The following is a 13,144-nucleotide window of genomic DNA, read 5'->3' on the forward strand; positions in this document are numbered from 1 at the left end:
ACTTTGGAAGACGGTCTGGCAATTTTTTACAAAATTAAACGTACTCCTAACATATGATCCGGCAACTGTGCTCCTTGGTGTTTACTCGACGAAATGGAAACTTATGTCCACACACAAATCTGCATACAGATGTCAATAGCAGCTTTATTCATAATCACCAGAACTCAGAAGCAACTAAGCTGTTCTTCAGTAGGTGAATGGATAAACTGTGGTCCATGCAGAAAATGGACTATTATTGGGTGCTAAAATGAAATGAGTTATCAAGGCATGGAAAGACACGGAGGAACCTTATATGCATATTACTAAGTGAAAGAAGCCAATCTGGGAAGGTTCTGCAACTGTATGGTGTTCTGGGAAAGGGAAAACCACAGAGACTAAAAGATCAGTGGCTGTCAGAGGCTAGAGGGGAAGGAGCAATGAATGAGGTGCAGCACGGAGCATTTTAAGGTCACTAAGACAGACGACTCTGTATGATGCTGTGATGGTGGATACATGTCATTGCACATCTGTCCAAACCCACAGAGTGCGCACCACCAAGTGTAAATCCGAGTGTCAATTATGGGCTCTGGGTGATGATGACGTGTCAGTGTAGGTTCAACCATTGTCACAAATGCACGCTGTGGTGCAGGTGTCAATAGTGAGGAGGCTGTGGGGACAAACTACAGTTCATACACCCAATCCAGCCCCAGCCACTGCTGTTAATAAAGCTCTGTGGGTGTGTGGACTGTCCGGCTGCTCTGGCGTCTGAACAGCAGAGCTGAGCAGCTGCACCAGAGATCAGGAGGTTTGCAGACCCTGAAATATTTACTCCCAAGCCCTTGACAGAAAAAGTCTGCTGAGCCCTGTTCTAAACGAATCAAAATGCACCCTGATGAGACAGGACAGCAGGGCCCAAACCAGGCATGGTTAATGGGACTGAAGCAATGTTTTAGTTCCAACACCTTTGCTGAAGTCCTGCAGGTCCAGCGACAGACTGTAGCCAGGAAATGTCTGCAGGGGGAGGCGGGAGCAGGCCTTCCCGCCAGGCTCCGGGAGGCCGGGGGCCGCGCGCGGCACGGGGGCCACCCTCTTGAAGGAGGCGGACTTGCAGTGGAAGCCGATCAACTCATAGAGCTCGGAGAGGAGGCTGCACTGCTGAATTCTCTCCTCGGAACGCTGAAGCACAGGGAGAAAAGCAACAAGCATCTGAACGAAACACTTAAGTGAAAAGACACCTGTAAAAAAGGTTTTCCCTTAAAACAGAGACCCAATGACACAGGAAAGAAGAGGAAGGCTGACTTCGTGCACTGACGGGACCGGATGCAGAAACGCAGGGAAGCAGCGCTGTGCAGACGCTCCAGACCCCCTCCGGGCCCCACCTCTCCGCATTTCGCCTGTCCTTTTACTAGAAAGGCCCGTATTCCCTGAAATAGAGGAATCTGCTACCTAAACATGGGACACCGGGAAGGGAAAGAGGAAAGGAAGGGAAAGGAAGGGAAAGAAAAGGAACAACAGTTCATCTAGACCCTAGGGTTTGGGCGGGACTTTCACCAAACACACAACCTCTCAAAGCACAGAGCGCACAGTGAGAGGCTGACAGTGTGACTGCGACTTCTTCTCCTTAAGCACCAGCTACCTGCCAGCACACGCTGCGCCCGTTGCTGAATCATTACAATCATCTCAGAAACTATTACTACCCCGGCTCACAGGCAAGGAAATCTGAAACTCGGGGAGGAATTATTATCATCCTGGACAATGTCCCACAGCCCAGAATTGTCAGAGCCTCTGGCAGACCATGGACTAAAATGCTCCACATCACCACGGGCCCTGAGCCTCAGGCTGAGGCCACGTCAGGTCTACACGGGCCCAGAGCACGAGGCTGTGGGACAGGGAATGCTCCCAATCGAAGTGCCAGGCCAAGACCCTCAGGAAGCTATCTAATGAAACCAAATCCCCAAACTCATTTCCAACCCACTGCCCTGTCCGGGAGGACTGCTAAGCACATCTGCGCTGTCACCTGTGCACAGGCTGAGCAAGGGGCCCAGACAGGGAAGTGACGTCCCAGTGGAAGTGGCTCGGAGAGCGCTTCATCACAGGACAGACTCTCCCGGCTTCCAACGCTAACCCTTCATTCCATTTCCAACTGGAAAGGAAGTTTAGACTTGCTTTCCTCTCCAGAAACAAAGAGAGTGTTAACATCAGTGGGAAACTCAAGACTGAGGAAGAGTCTCCTGGCCATTTGGAAGGATAGGCCGGGGAGGGAACAGAGACAGGGATTAGAAAGACCCGTGTTCCAGTCCAAAGTCTGCACGTCACTCGCTTTGACAGTTTCCTTTTTAATACAGGTGATAAAGTCTAATTATGATTGTTGGGAAAACTAAATGAAATAACGTATTCCACTAGCATAGGTGTAAAATCCTCCATGAGTGTTCCAGAAATGGACGTGATCGTGGTTAGTTACTGTCTGCCAAGTCTTGTGTGCTAAGCTCACATCACCCAACCAGAGATGTGCCAGAGAATGCCTCACCAGCCAGCAGCCTTCTCCAACTTGGAAACTCACAGTGTCCGAAGAGCAGGCAGTGGTGGATGCTTTGGGGCACTCTGGAGGTAGTACTCCAGTGATGACTTTAAAAAGCTTGGAGAATTTAGGGGACCATACAGTTCAAATACAGAAAACTCATTCCATGTCTACAAATATTCATCTCTAGCCATGATGATTCAGAGAGTAAATACACATTCAAACGTACATCATTTTCCCACATAAGTGCATCAAAACAATTTGGAAAGAATTTAACTTTCTTCTCTAGATCACACAGTGGGGATTACAAGGTTTGTACTGACAGCCCTACTTATAAGTCATCTGCAAATGTAACTGGGTCCACTTCCTGTCATCATCATTCTAAGACAAGGATGGAAAAGAGCAAAGCCAAGGTAATACGCTCCAGCCTTTTGTTTGGTTACGATGTCACAGAGGAGACGGACAGCTCAATAAGGAACCACTCTGCCGTGATCACGGAGCCTGGGAGCGGGATGGGCGGCAAGATGTATGATGCACCAGTAGCTGTGCCCGCGCTTCTAGTCAGGTACCAAGACTCACCTCGACAAGATATCAAACGTTTATGCCCACGTCCTCATCACCTGACATGTATTAAAGAGAAATGAAAACATATGAAAGGCCAATACCCTTGGTTGGTACACCGTCCAAAGAGCAAAGTCACAGTTTGACAACTGGCCATCACGGTTCCCTGGGATTCATTCTTGGAGAAACTTAAAAGCCTCTCCTCTGTCCTCAAGAAGTGCTGCCTACTTGTCCTATCTTTGGCTCAGGGATACAGCATGTTCACGTGGACTTTAATGTCTGCACAGATTTGACTGTCTTTCTCCAGGTTCACTTGTCCATTCTGAAGAGGCCTGAGTTAAGTCCATCTTCCATAAGATCAACTCCCTCCAGTGACAACTGAACGAGCCTGCAATTACAAGCCAACTGAACAGGACTGTCCTCAGCTAAAAATATCACCCACCCTTCACTGCTTTCTTAATCTCCTCTCCTGGCTAATTGCAACAGACCAACAACACCCTCCACCAAGTTCCCCAACTATGTCAAATAGAAAGTAAGGTCCATAAAAGAGGAGACAACTCCATAGTCACCTCTGAATTCCTAGCATATAATAATGTCAATAAATAGAACTATGATTATTGCTTCTTTCCTTTAAAACCTTTCTGGTTATTTAAGTGAGACCATGGAAGGGAGGTATTTGGGTCCAGAATCTTGATATAGAAGACTCTGGAGGCCTTTTTCGGAATGGCTGTCCACTGAATCTTCAAAACACAACTTCTATTTCCGGGAGGAGCTGAGATTTTCTGCCAGGAGTTTGTGGTCACTCTCATGCCATAACAGCTTTAAACTAAATCCTTACTTTGTATATGTTATTTTCCCCTCTTCGAAAAAAATTGACTTTCCTTATTTCCTTGCCTTGAGCAATGTATTTTTTCTTTTGTTTCAAATTCACCCTTTTGTAAAGCAGGATTCTCAGGATGTGCTTGGCCTTACATAAGATCAGCCATCCAACACCCAGTTTGAGAGGCCTCGGGCTCACCCCCTGCCCTCCTGCCAGGGCAACTGAATCTCAGTACAGGAGCCAACAGGCACCCCAGGGCTTCTAAGGCTCACATATCTCCCAGAATCCCTACTTTCTGGTTTGTCTTGGCTTCTGAGGATTTCCCCTCATTTTCTTGACAATTAGCCTTGCAGCTTGAAAGATGAAGAAGTTATTATTTCTTAATCTGCATTTTAAGGAACTTATGTAATGAAGGTTTTCACGAGTTTTTAGAACCCTCCATCGCCGAGACAGAAAACATACTAGATATTTTCTAAATTTAGCTATCATGTGCATCTTTTCTTTGCTTTAGTTTTCTTAACTGCTAACAGACATTTTTTAATTAAAAAATAAATTAAGGCCCCAAATAGGATAGAAAATTGAAGGGGCAAACAAAATTAAAGGGCAAAGACAGAAAAATGATAAGTACTCTACAAAGTTAATAGAATACATATACTATGGATCAGATCAGCAATTCTCAGTAACAGCTAATTGAAACCTGACCATGAGGTAAAACGTCTCTCCTGTCAGGAGATGGCCAACAGAAAATAGAATTAAACCAACAAACTAAAATTCTAAGTCTGGTGAGGTATAGAAATCTACCAGCTAAATGTGTCCTCTTCTGGAAAAGATGGAGAATCACCAGCTCTTTTCTGTGGAGCCTGAGCCCAGGGAAGGGCGGTGAAGTGAGCTCTGTAAGTTCCCAATTAGCAAAGTGAGTGATGAATAAAGAGATGTGAGCTTTGATGACAGAGATGATACTACTATTCACTTGTCCTGTCAAGTATGACTTCATGCTCAGTGATCAATACCTTGGCGTCCTCAGGGATTGAGATTATAGGAAAATGCACAGCCCGGGCCCAGACCTCCTCTGTGAGCTCGTGACACTGCACTTAGATGTCTCAAGGGTACCTCCAACTCCACCTGTAAAGAGCTGACTTCACGGTGCTCCTCCAATAGCCGTCCAGCCCAGGTCCCCTGTTCTGGGGGCTAGGTCTCCCTGCCTCTCCCAGCTCAGGCCCATCACTCACAGATGTGACTGGACCCCTCTTTCAGGGCCCAGATATCCTCAGTCATCAAGTCCCACCACCCACACCTGACCTACCAGGTACTCACTGGCACTCACTCAGCACTGACTCTGTGCTGCGGACCATGCTGCACACTGTGCACACGTTATCTTACTGGATTTCCACAGCAGTCCTGGGAAGTCGGTACATCATTGCTTCAATTGATTAGGTAAATTGTTTCACTTCCTTGAGTGCGTCATCCAAAGTGACACGGCTACTGAGCCATAAACCAGGGACTGAAAATCACTTGAAAACTGAACACTGCTACACCTCGCAGCCACCGTACTCTGACTCATCACATCATCTCCTGCCGAGCCTTCTAAATGTTTCTAAGCATTCTACAAGACAAAAGTGACCTACGAGAGCACCCCACTCCCCTACATAAAATCTGTCAATGACGGTCCACTGCCCTTAGGAGAATGCCCCACCGGGCCTGAGCACAGCCCAACGGCCCGGCATCCGCATTCCCTGTGCAGCCACGCCACCTCACCCACCACGTAGTTCTACATGTGCCGTGTGCAGACAGGGATGCTGATTCCGTACAACCCGGGGCTCGTCTCACTCAAACAATGATCACCCTCTTCAGTGGTCACCCTCTTCAATGCTGACTCTCAGAAAAATGTTTTCTCTGGATGAATCAATATCTTTTTCTTTACAACTTTCCATAATTGATAATGAGCTCCCCCCAAAAGAGAGAAGACTTAATCCTCAGTCTCCTTATCTGTAAAGTGCGAATAACAAGGAAATATGAGAGGTTTTAAGAGGAATAATTTTCATGTGAGGCTGAGGGAAAATTCCCAACATACAGTAAGCACTCAATATGTGCTTATTTAATATTAATAAAAATAGATTCCATTCCAGCAACCTTCAATCAATGCTTTATGGCTTTGTCCAAAAGACCACCAACAAACTGTTGGGCGATCACTTTGAGCAGATCAGCATAAGCGTACTGGGAGAGGTAAACGCTGACTCCATTTACAGCTGCAGCCAACCAGCAATACGGGGCGGGGGCAGTTTGCTCAAACTCTTACATGTTGCTTGAGCATTTAGTTGTAGCTATTGAATAAAGACAGGTATTATTTAGTCAAAGCTCCTGAAACATAAATCTTCAAAGATTGATGCAAATTAGGTTTCAAGTACAACACACACACTAGAAATTATTTGAAAATTTTACTCTTAGATCCTCTGCACATCAAAAGGGCATGTTCTTAATGTATCTGACTAAATACACTGAAAGGATTGTTTAAAAGTAATTAAGATGAACCATCCTGAATAAGCTCAGTATCATCTGCACAAAGCCCCACCCAAGGGTCTCATTTCTCACGTCCACATAGGTGTTCAGGCAGCTTAACCTAGGTCTTGGTTTCTTATAACACAGGGATGGGAAGAATTGTGGATAGATTTATGTAGCAAATACAAACCTAGGGTATTTGCTGTGTAGGAATCCTAGAAATAAATAAATTCATATATAGTCCCACCCTTAGGAAGCTCAGCCTTTCATTTACAACAGCATTAAAAATAAAATGAGAGATACATTTAACAAAATTTTACAAGATTTGTACATTGAAAATTTTGAAGTATCACCAAAAAATATTTAAAAGATCTACATATATGGAAAGCATCCCATGTTCATGGAATGGTAGACAATATTGTCAAAAATGTTAAGACTCCCCAAAGTGATCTACAAATTTAATGGAATCTCTATCAAAATTCCAGCTGACTTCTTTCCAAAAATTGAAAAACTGATCCCAAATTTCATATGGAAATGCAAGGGGCCCAGGTCAGCCAAAACTATCTTGAAAAAGAAGAGCAAAGTTGGAGGACTCACTCAAAGTTTACTACAAATCTATAGTACTCAAGTCATTATGGTACTGGCATAAGTTTGGATGCATAAATCAATGAGACATAATAAAAAATCCAGGGGGGAAACTTACATTTACAGTCAGCTTTCCACAAATGTGCCAACAACACTCCATTGAAAGAATAGTCTATTCAACAAATGGTGCAGAGACACCTGGGTATCTGCAGGCAAAAGAATGAATCTGGAATCTGGACCCCTGTATTTTATATAACAAATAAATATTAATTCAAAATGGATCACAGACAGAAACGTAAAAACTAAATGTATAAATTTTCTAAAAGAAGACATAGTATAAATCTTTGTGGTCGTAGTATAGGCTATGGATTCCTGGATACAATACCAAGGGCACAATTGATTAAAAAAAAAAGCAGATAAAATTGACTTCATCAAAATTAAAACCATTTGTTACAAAGGACATAATCAAGAAAGTGAAATGAAAGAGGAAGGGGGTAGCTCAAGTGATAGAGTGCGTTCTTGGCAAAAATAAGAACAAAGAAAAAATTTAATTACTTCCCCTATAAAGAAATTGTTTTAATGTTTAAAAAAATAAAGTGAAACGACAGTTTGCAGAATAGGAGAAAAATTTTGCAAAGCATATATCTAATAATAGGCTAGTATCCGGGATATAAAACAAATGCTTACAACTGAGCAATACAAAGAAAATTGACCCAATTTTTAAATTTGCCAAGGATTTAAATAGATACACAATTGGCCAATAAGCATATGAAAAGATGCTCAGTATCACTAGCGAAATCTAAATCAAAATGAGATCTCATTTTACACTCACTAGGATGGTTATAATCAAATCATGGACAATATCAAGTGTCGGTCAGGAGGTAGAGAAATGGGAACCCTCAATAAACAGCCGTAGGAAAGCGGCAATGGTGCAGCTTCTTTGGAAAAGCCTGGTGTTTCCTCAAAAGTTTAGAGTTATATGGCTCAGCAATTCCACTCCTACATATAGAGTCGTCCCTCAGGATCCTTGGGGGTTGTTTTCAGGAACACCCCACCCTGCATACCATAATCCAAGGATGTTCAAGTCCCTTTACAATCAGCCATCTGGATCCATGAAGAGGAAACTACAGAAGTGGCGGGCCAACTGTACAGCCAAAAGAATGAAAACATATTCTCACAAAATCTTTCACATCAATATTCATAGCAGTATCATTCAGAGTAGTCAAAAGTTACTAACAATATCCATCTATCAATGAACGGATAAACAAAATTATCAAGAATAGGCCCACAAACTTTTGGTCATTGTATCTTTGACAAAGGAGGTGAGAACATACAATGGAGTAAAGGCAGCCTCTTCAGCAAATGGTGTAGGGAAAATTGAACAGCTGCATGTAAATCAATGAAGTTAGACTACTCCCTCACAGCATACACAAATATGAATAAAAAATAGATAAAGATTTAAACATGTAGACAAGGCACTATAAAACTCTTAGAAGAAAACATAGTCAAAACATGTGACATATATCTCAGCAATGTTTTCCTAGAGCAGTCTACTCAAGCAATAGAAATACAAGCAAAAATATACAAGTGGGATCTAATTAAACTTACAAGCTTTTGCACAGCTAAGGAAACAGTAAGCAAAACTAAAAGACAACCTATGGAATGGGAGAAAATAGTTGCAATAAATGAAACTGACAAGGGCTTAATTCCCAGAATATGTAAACAGCTTTTACACTTAATAAGAAAGAAAAACAAACAATTCAATTCAAAAATGGGCAGAAGTCCTAAAGAAACATTTCTCCAATGAGACATACAAATGGCCAATAGGCACATGAAAAAATGTTCTATATCATTATCAGCGAAATGCAAATCAAATCTGCAATGAAGTACCAACTCTCACCAGTCAGAATAGCCATCATTCCGAAGTTCACAGACAATAAATACTGGAGAGGCTGCGGAGAAATGGGAACCCTCCTATACTGTGGTGGGAATGCAGTTTGGTGGAGCCATTGTGGAAAACTGTATAGAGGTTCCTCAAAAGACAAAAAATTGACCTCCCATATAACCCAGCAATCCCACTCCTGGGCATATATCCAAAAGGATCTGTAATTCAAAAAGACACCTTCACCCCAGTGTTCACAGCAGCACTGTTTACAATAGCAAGAGATGGAAACAACCTAAATGTCCAGTGACAGATGACTGGATAAAGAGGTTGCAGTATATTTGTCCAATAGACTACTATTCACCCATATAATAATAATAAAATAATGCCATTTGCAGCAACAAGAATGGACCTGGAGAATGTCATTCTAAGTGAAGTAAGCCAGAAAGAGAAAGAAAATTACAATATGAGATAGCTCACATGTGGAATCTAAAAAAATAACCAAAAAAAAAACCAAAGAAACAAAAAGATAAACTTATCTACAGGACAGAAACAGACACAGAGACACAGGAACCAAACTATGGTTACCAGAGGGGAGAGGGTGTGGGAAGGAATAAATTGGGAGTTCAAGATATGCAGATACTGAGTATGTATAGAATAAACAGCAAGATTACACTGTATAGCACAGGAGAATATATTTAATATCTTGTAACTTATTTTCAAAAAGAATATGAAAATGAATACATGAATATTCCTATTTAACTGAAGTGTTATGCTGTACACAAGAAACTGACACAACATTATAAACTGGCTAGACTTCAATGAAAACATTTTTAAATAGACCAAAAACGAAAAAAAAAGAAAAAGGATATTATCAAACACAAAGAATAAAGTACTGATTCAGGCTGCAATATGGATGAACCTTGAAACTTTATACTAAAATAAGCCAGACACAAAAGGCCAAATACTGCCCATTAAGGTGAACAGTATCTAAGAGTTTATTGTACTACTCCTGTAAATTTTCCGTAGGTTTGAAATCTATCAATATCAAAATAAAATGTATTATTCATTAAAAACATAAAACACTTCCTCACAGGAGGGCTTTAATTGTTAAATGCAGAAATGCATGTAAAGCTTTGGAACAACATTTTGCACGTCCACAGACAGTCAGTATTGTCACTGCCACTCAGAGGGTGGTGCCAGCGCTGAAGAGAGCTGCCTCCACTCGCTCCCCTGCAGACAGTAGTGAAGACTTGAGCTCTGACAGGCAGGGTTTGCGTGAACCTGAGTCAGACACATCCACGTCCCAGAGTCTGCGTTACCCAAATTTCTTATACAAACTGCAACATGAAATGTAAACACGCTAGAGGGATGTATCATACAACACAGGGAATACAGCCAATGTTTTTCTGTAAGTATAAATGGAGCATCTATTGTACAGCTGAAACTTATATCATATTTTAAATCAGTTATATCATTATAAAAAATTAAAAACTAATTTAAAAATGTTATCACTGTAATATCCAATTTGATTTTTAAGTAACTACTAAACAGATTAGAATGTATAAAACCATTTAAGTGTGCTGTTAGTTTACATATTTATTTACTAACAGCCTCCTGCTAAAAGAGAAATTAATCAATTTTTTCAACACAGCTTAACAATCATAACAACAAAAAGGCAAAACTGAGTGAAGAGAAAATGGAGATTCAATGCTTAAATGATACCAGGGGGAGATAAAGTCATAAAAATGGATTCCATGAAGTCAGGGCAAGTGTTAAAGGCCGACTAGAAATTCAGCTCTAAGATTCTTGGCAGCTAAAGCAAAAAGAAAAAGATGATGGGGCGGGTGGTAGAGCGTGTGCTTAGTGTGCTCGGGGTCCTGGGTTTAAGCCCCAGGGCCTCCACTAACAGATAAATACACCTAATTACCTACCACCCCAAAAGAGCCCCAAAGAAAAGAAAGAGAAATTCTTTCCAAAAATCCTTGATATTAAATTTGGATTAAATATTTAAAGAAGAAAAATAGAAAAGATAAGTGACACAGTGAAGGAAAAGCCCAGCTGAGCTAACAAGCTAAGTCACAAATCTAAGTGTGATAAGTGTCGGTTTACTGATCTAAGTTTTGCTGGGCTAACTCGTAAATCTGAAGTTTAGAGTCAGTTTACTGGGCTAACAAGCTAACTCGTAAATCCAAGGTCAACAATTGTCAGTAACGTGATCTGTTCCAAATTGATAAGCTTCAGTGTACTGATTCCTTGCTTTATGTTGTTTGAGCATTATTGGCTAATAGCCCCATACTTGTAATTAAGCCTATAAAACCTCATGTGCAGGTCTTGGAGGTGCTCAGACCTTGGGAACAGAAGCCGCTCTGAGCCCGCCAGCGTAGTAAATCTCAGTGCTCCAACCCCCCGAGTGGTGCTTGTGTCTTGGCTGGCCTGTTGTTTCCGTAACAACACAAGCGATAATGCCCGTGACATAAATCTGCGGTGGCTGCTGGCATGTCCCCATGTCTCACGTGGGAAATCTGAAACATCCTTCTCACCACTCAGAGTCATCATAAGCCAACCCCACACCACCCGCTATTAAATGCAGGAGCAAAGGCAGGGCCCGGACTTTGCTCTCTCTGTGTCATCAGAGTGAGGCAGGATGGAAGGGGGCAGAGAACAGCCATTCAAGGAAGGCCACAGCAATTAACAACAAAATGGTGAAGGATTCAACCCCCAATAGGCCTTGAGGCTCAGGATGAAGAGATTTAACTTCTAGCAGATCTTGAGATTCATTAAACATCCATTGTTAATAGTAACATTGTGAATAACCCGGCCCCAGGCACCAAGGCAATTGCAAGGCTAGCCACAAAAGGTCACAGGGTGGGAAATGGCTAACTCCCTGGGAATCCCGGCCCCTTGCCCTAAGGCTAGTCCTTCTACATATTAGCATATGAAGCCACCAAGCCCAAGAAAATGAGCAACACAGCGCCATCTCGCGGGCACCCCTCTCTCTCCCTCTTCGGAGAAGGCCCACACTCAGACTGTGGAGTGTGTACCTACTTTTAATGTGAGCATCAAACCCCCACATGTCGTGAAGTTTCTCTTGCCTTTCAATGTATCTCTCTGAATAAATCTACCTTTACTCAACACTGGCTTGCTCTTGAATACTTTACTGCATGAAGCCAAGGAACAAAATCTGGTGGGGAACATCCCAGGGGCTCAACCAAAGCCTGGGACACAGCCCTTCCCATGCCCCACGTTTTTTTCTTGTATCGAAAGGACTGGGTTGTGAAGGGAGCTCTCAGGCCCCAGCTAAGGGACAGAAGCAGCCAACAGGGCTCCAATTGGCGGGCAGCCTCTCCCCCAGCAGGGGACTTGGGGTCGGCCCAGTTCTCTGTGTTTCTCTGTTGTGCTGACACCCCAGCCAGAGAGCGTTCTCCTAGGCCTGTCCTCACAAAACCCTTCTCTCCAAACTACAAGCATAACATGTCACAATCCATTTTGTTCAACCAGAAAATGTTCAACCCACTTTTTCCCTCCCCAGTAAAGTACCCAACTGTCCTCCCTCCCATCCCACCACTTCTTTCTTTGTGAGAATTCTGCACACTCCACACACCATCCTGAACGCAGGTGACTTGCTGGCTGGAACATAGATGCTTCTTTCTCACACACCCTGTGTCCTTTCACTTTCCCCTTTCTACCTTAAAAAAGCCTTTCCTGAGTCACCCACTCCTCTGATTCTGACTTTCACACAAAGTACTGAGGTTGCATTCACTTTGTGAATACCTCCCAGGTTTTGGCTAGGTTTCCTTCCCAAGATCTACATTAAGGAGCTGCATGAAGAAGTTTAAAGAGGCTAGTCTTACATATGAGCGGAGGAGCCTGCATAAAATTAAAATGGCTCTGAAGAGAGAGTTAACCAGGAACAGAGAGGTCGCAGGTCGTAGTCAACAGTGTCATGAGGCAAAATGTTCTTCAAACGCTCAGAGTGGTTTCTGAACGCGGAGTTGGCAGGGAGGAGATGCCAGGAAGTGAGTGGGGTGAGTGACACAGGGTACGCTACCCCAGCTGGGGAAGAACTGGATTTTTTTCTAGTTTTCGAAACAATTTCTTACTACCTTTTTCTCTTATTGTCACATACCATTTCCTACGAATTAAGAACATCAATGCCAGTCATTTGGGCCACTTCGGAGAAGCTACACGATGCCATTCACAGGGCTAGGACATGACAGCCACACCAGTCTAGGTTGAAAGACCAGTGGGGGTATTTCCAAGGTAATCATGGGCATGTAGCAAACTCCCCAGCTTCAATGAC

General features: G+C 42.8%; 1 protein-coding gene across 1 annotated transcript in view; it reads right to left on the reverse strand.

Annotated features, from left to right (window-relative positions):
- Positions 1 to 916: 916 nt before the first annotated feature.
- Positions 917 to 13,144, reverse strand: part of LOC140689661 (uncharacterized) — a 148,662-nt gene continuing 136,434 nt past the window's right edge. Inside the window, exon 9 of the mRNA XM_072950630.1 lies at positions 917 to 1,155. The gene's annotated coding sequence lies outside the window, so the exon portion shown is untranslated. The remainder of the gene's footprint in view (positions 1,156 to 13,144) is intronic.

This window comes from Vicugna pacos, chromosome 27, assembly GCF_048564905.1.
Source record: "Vicugna pacos chromosome 27, VicPac4, whole genome shotgun sequence".
Taxonomy (NCBI): Eukaryota; Metazoa; Chordata; class Mammalia; order Artiodactyla; family Camelidae; genus Vicugna; species Vicugna pacos.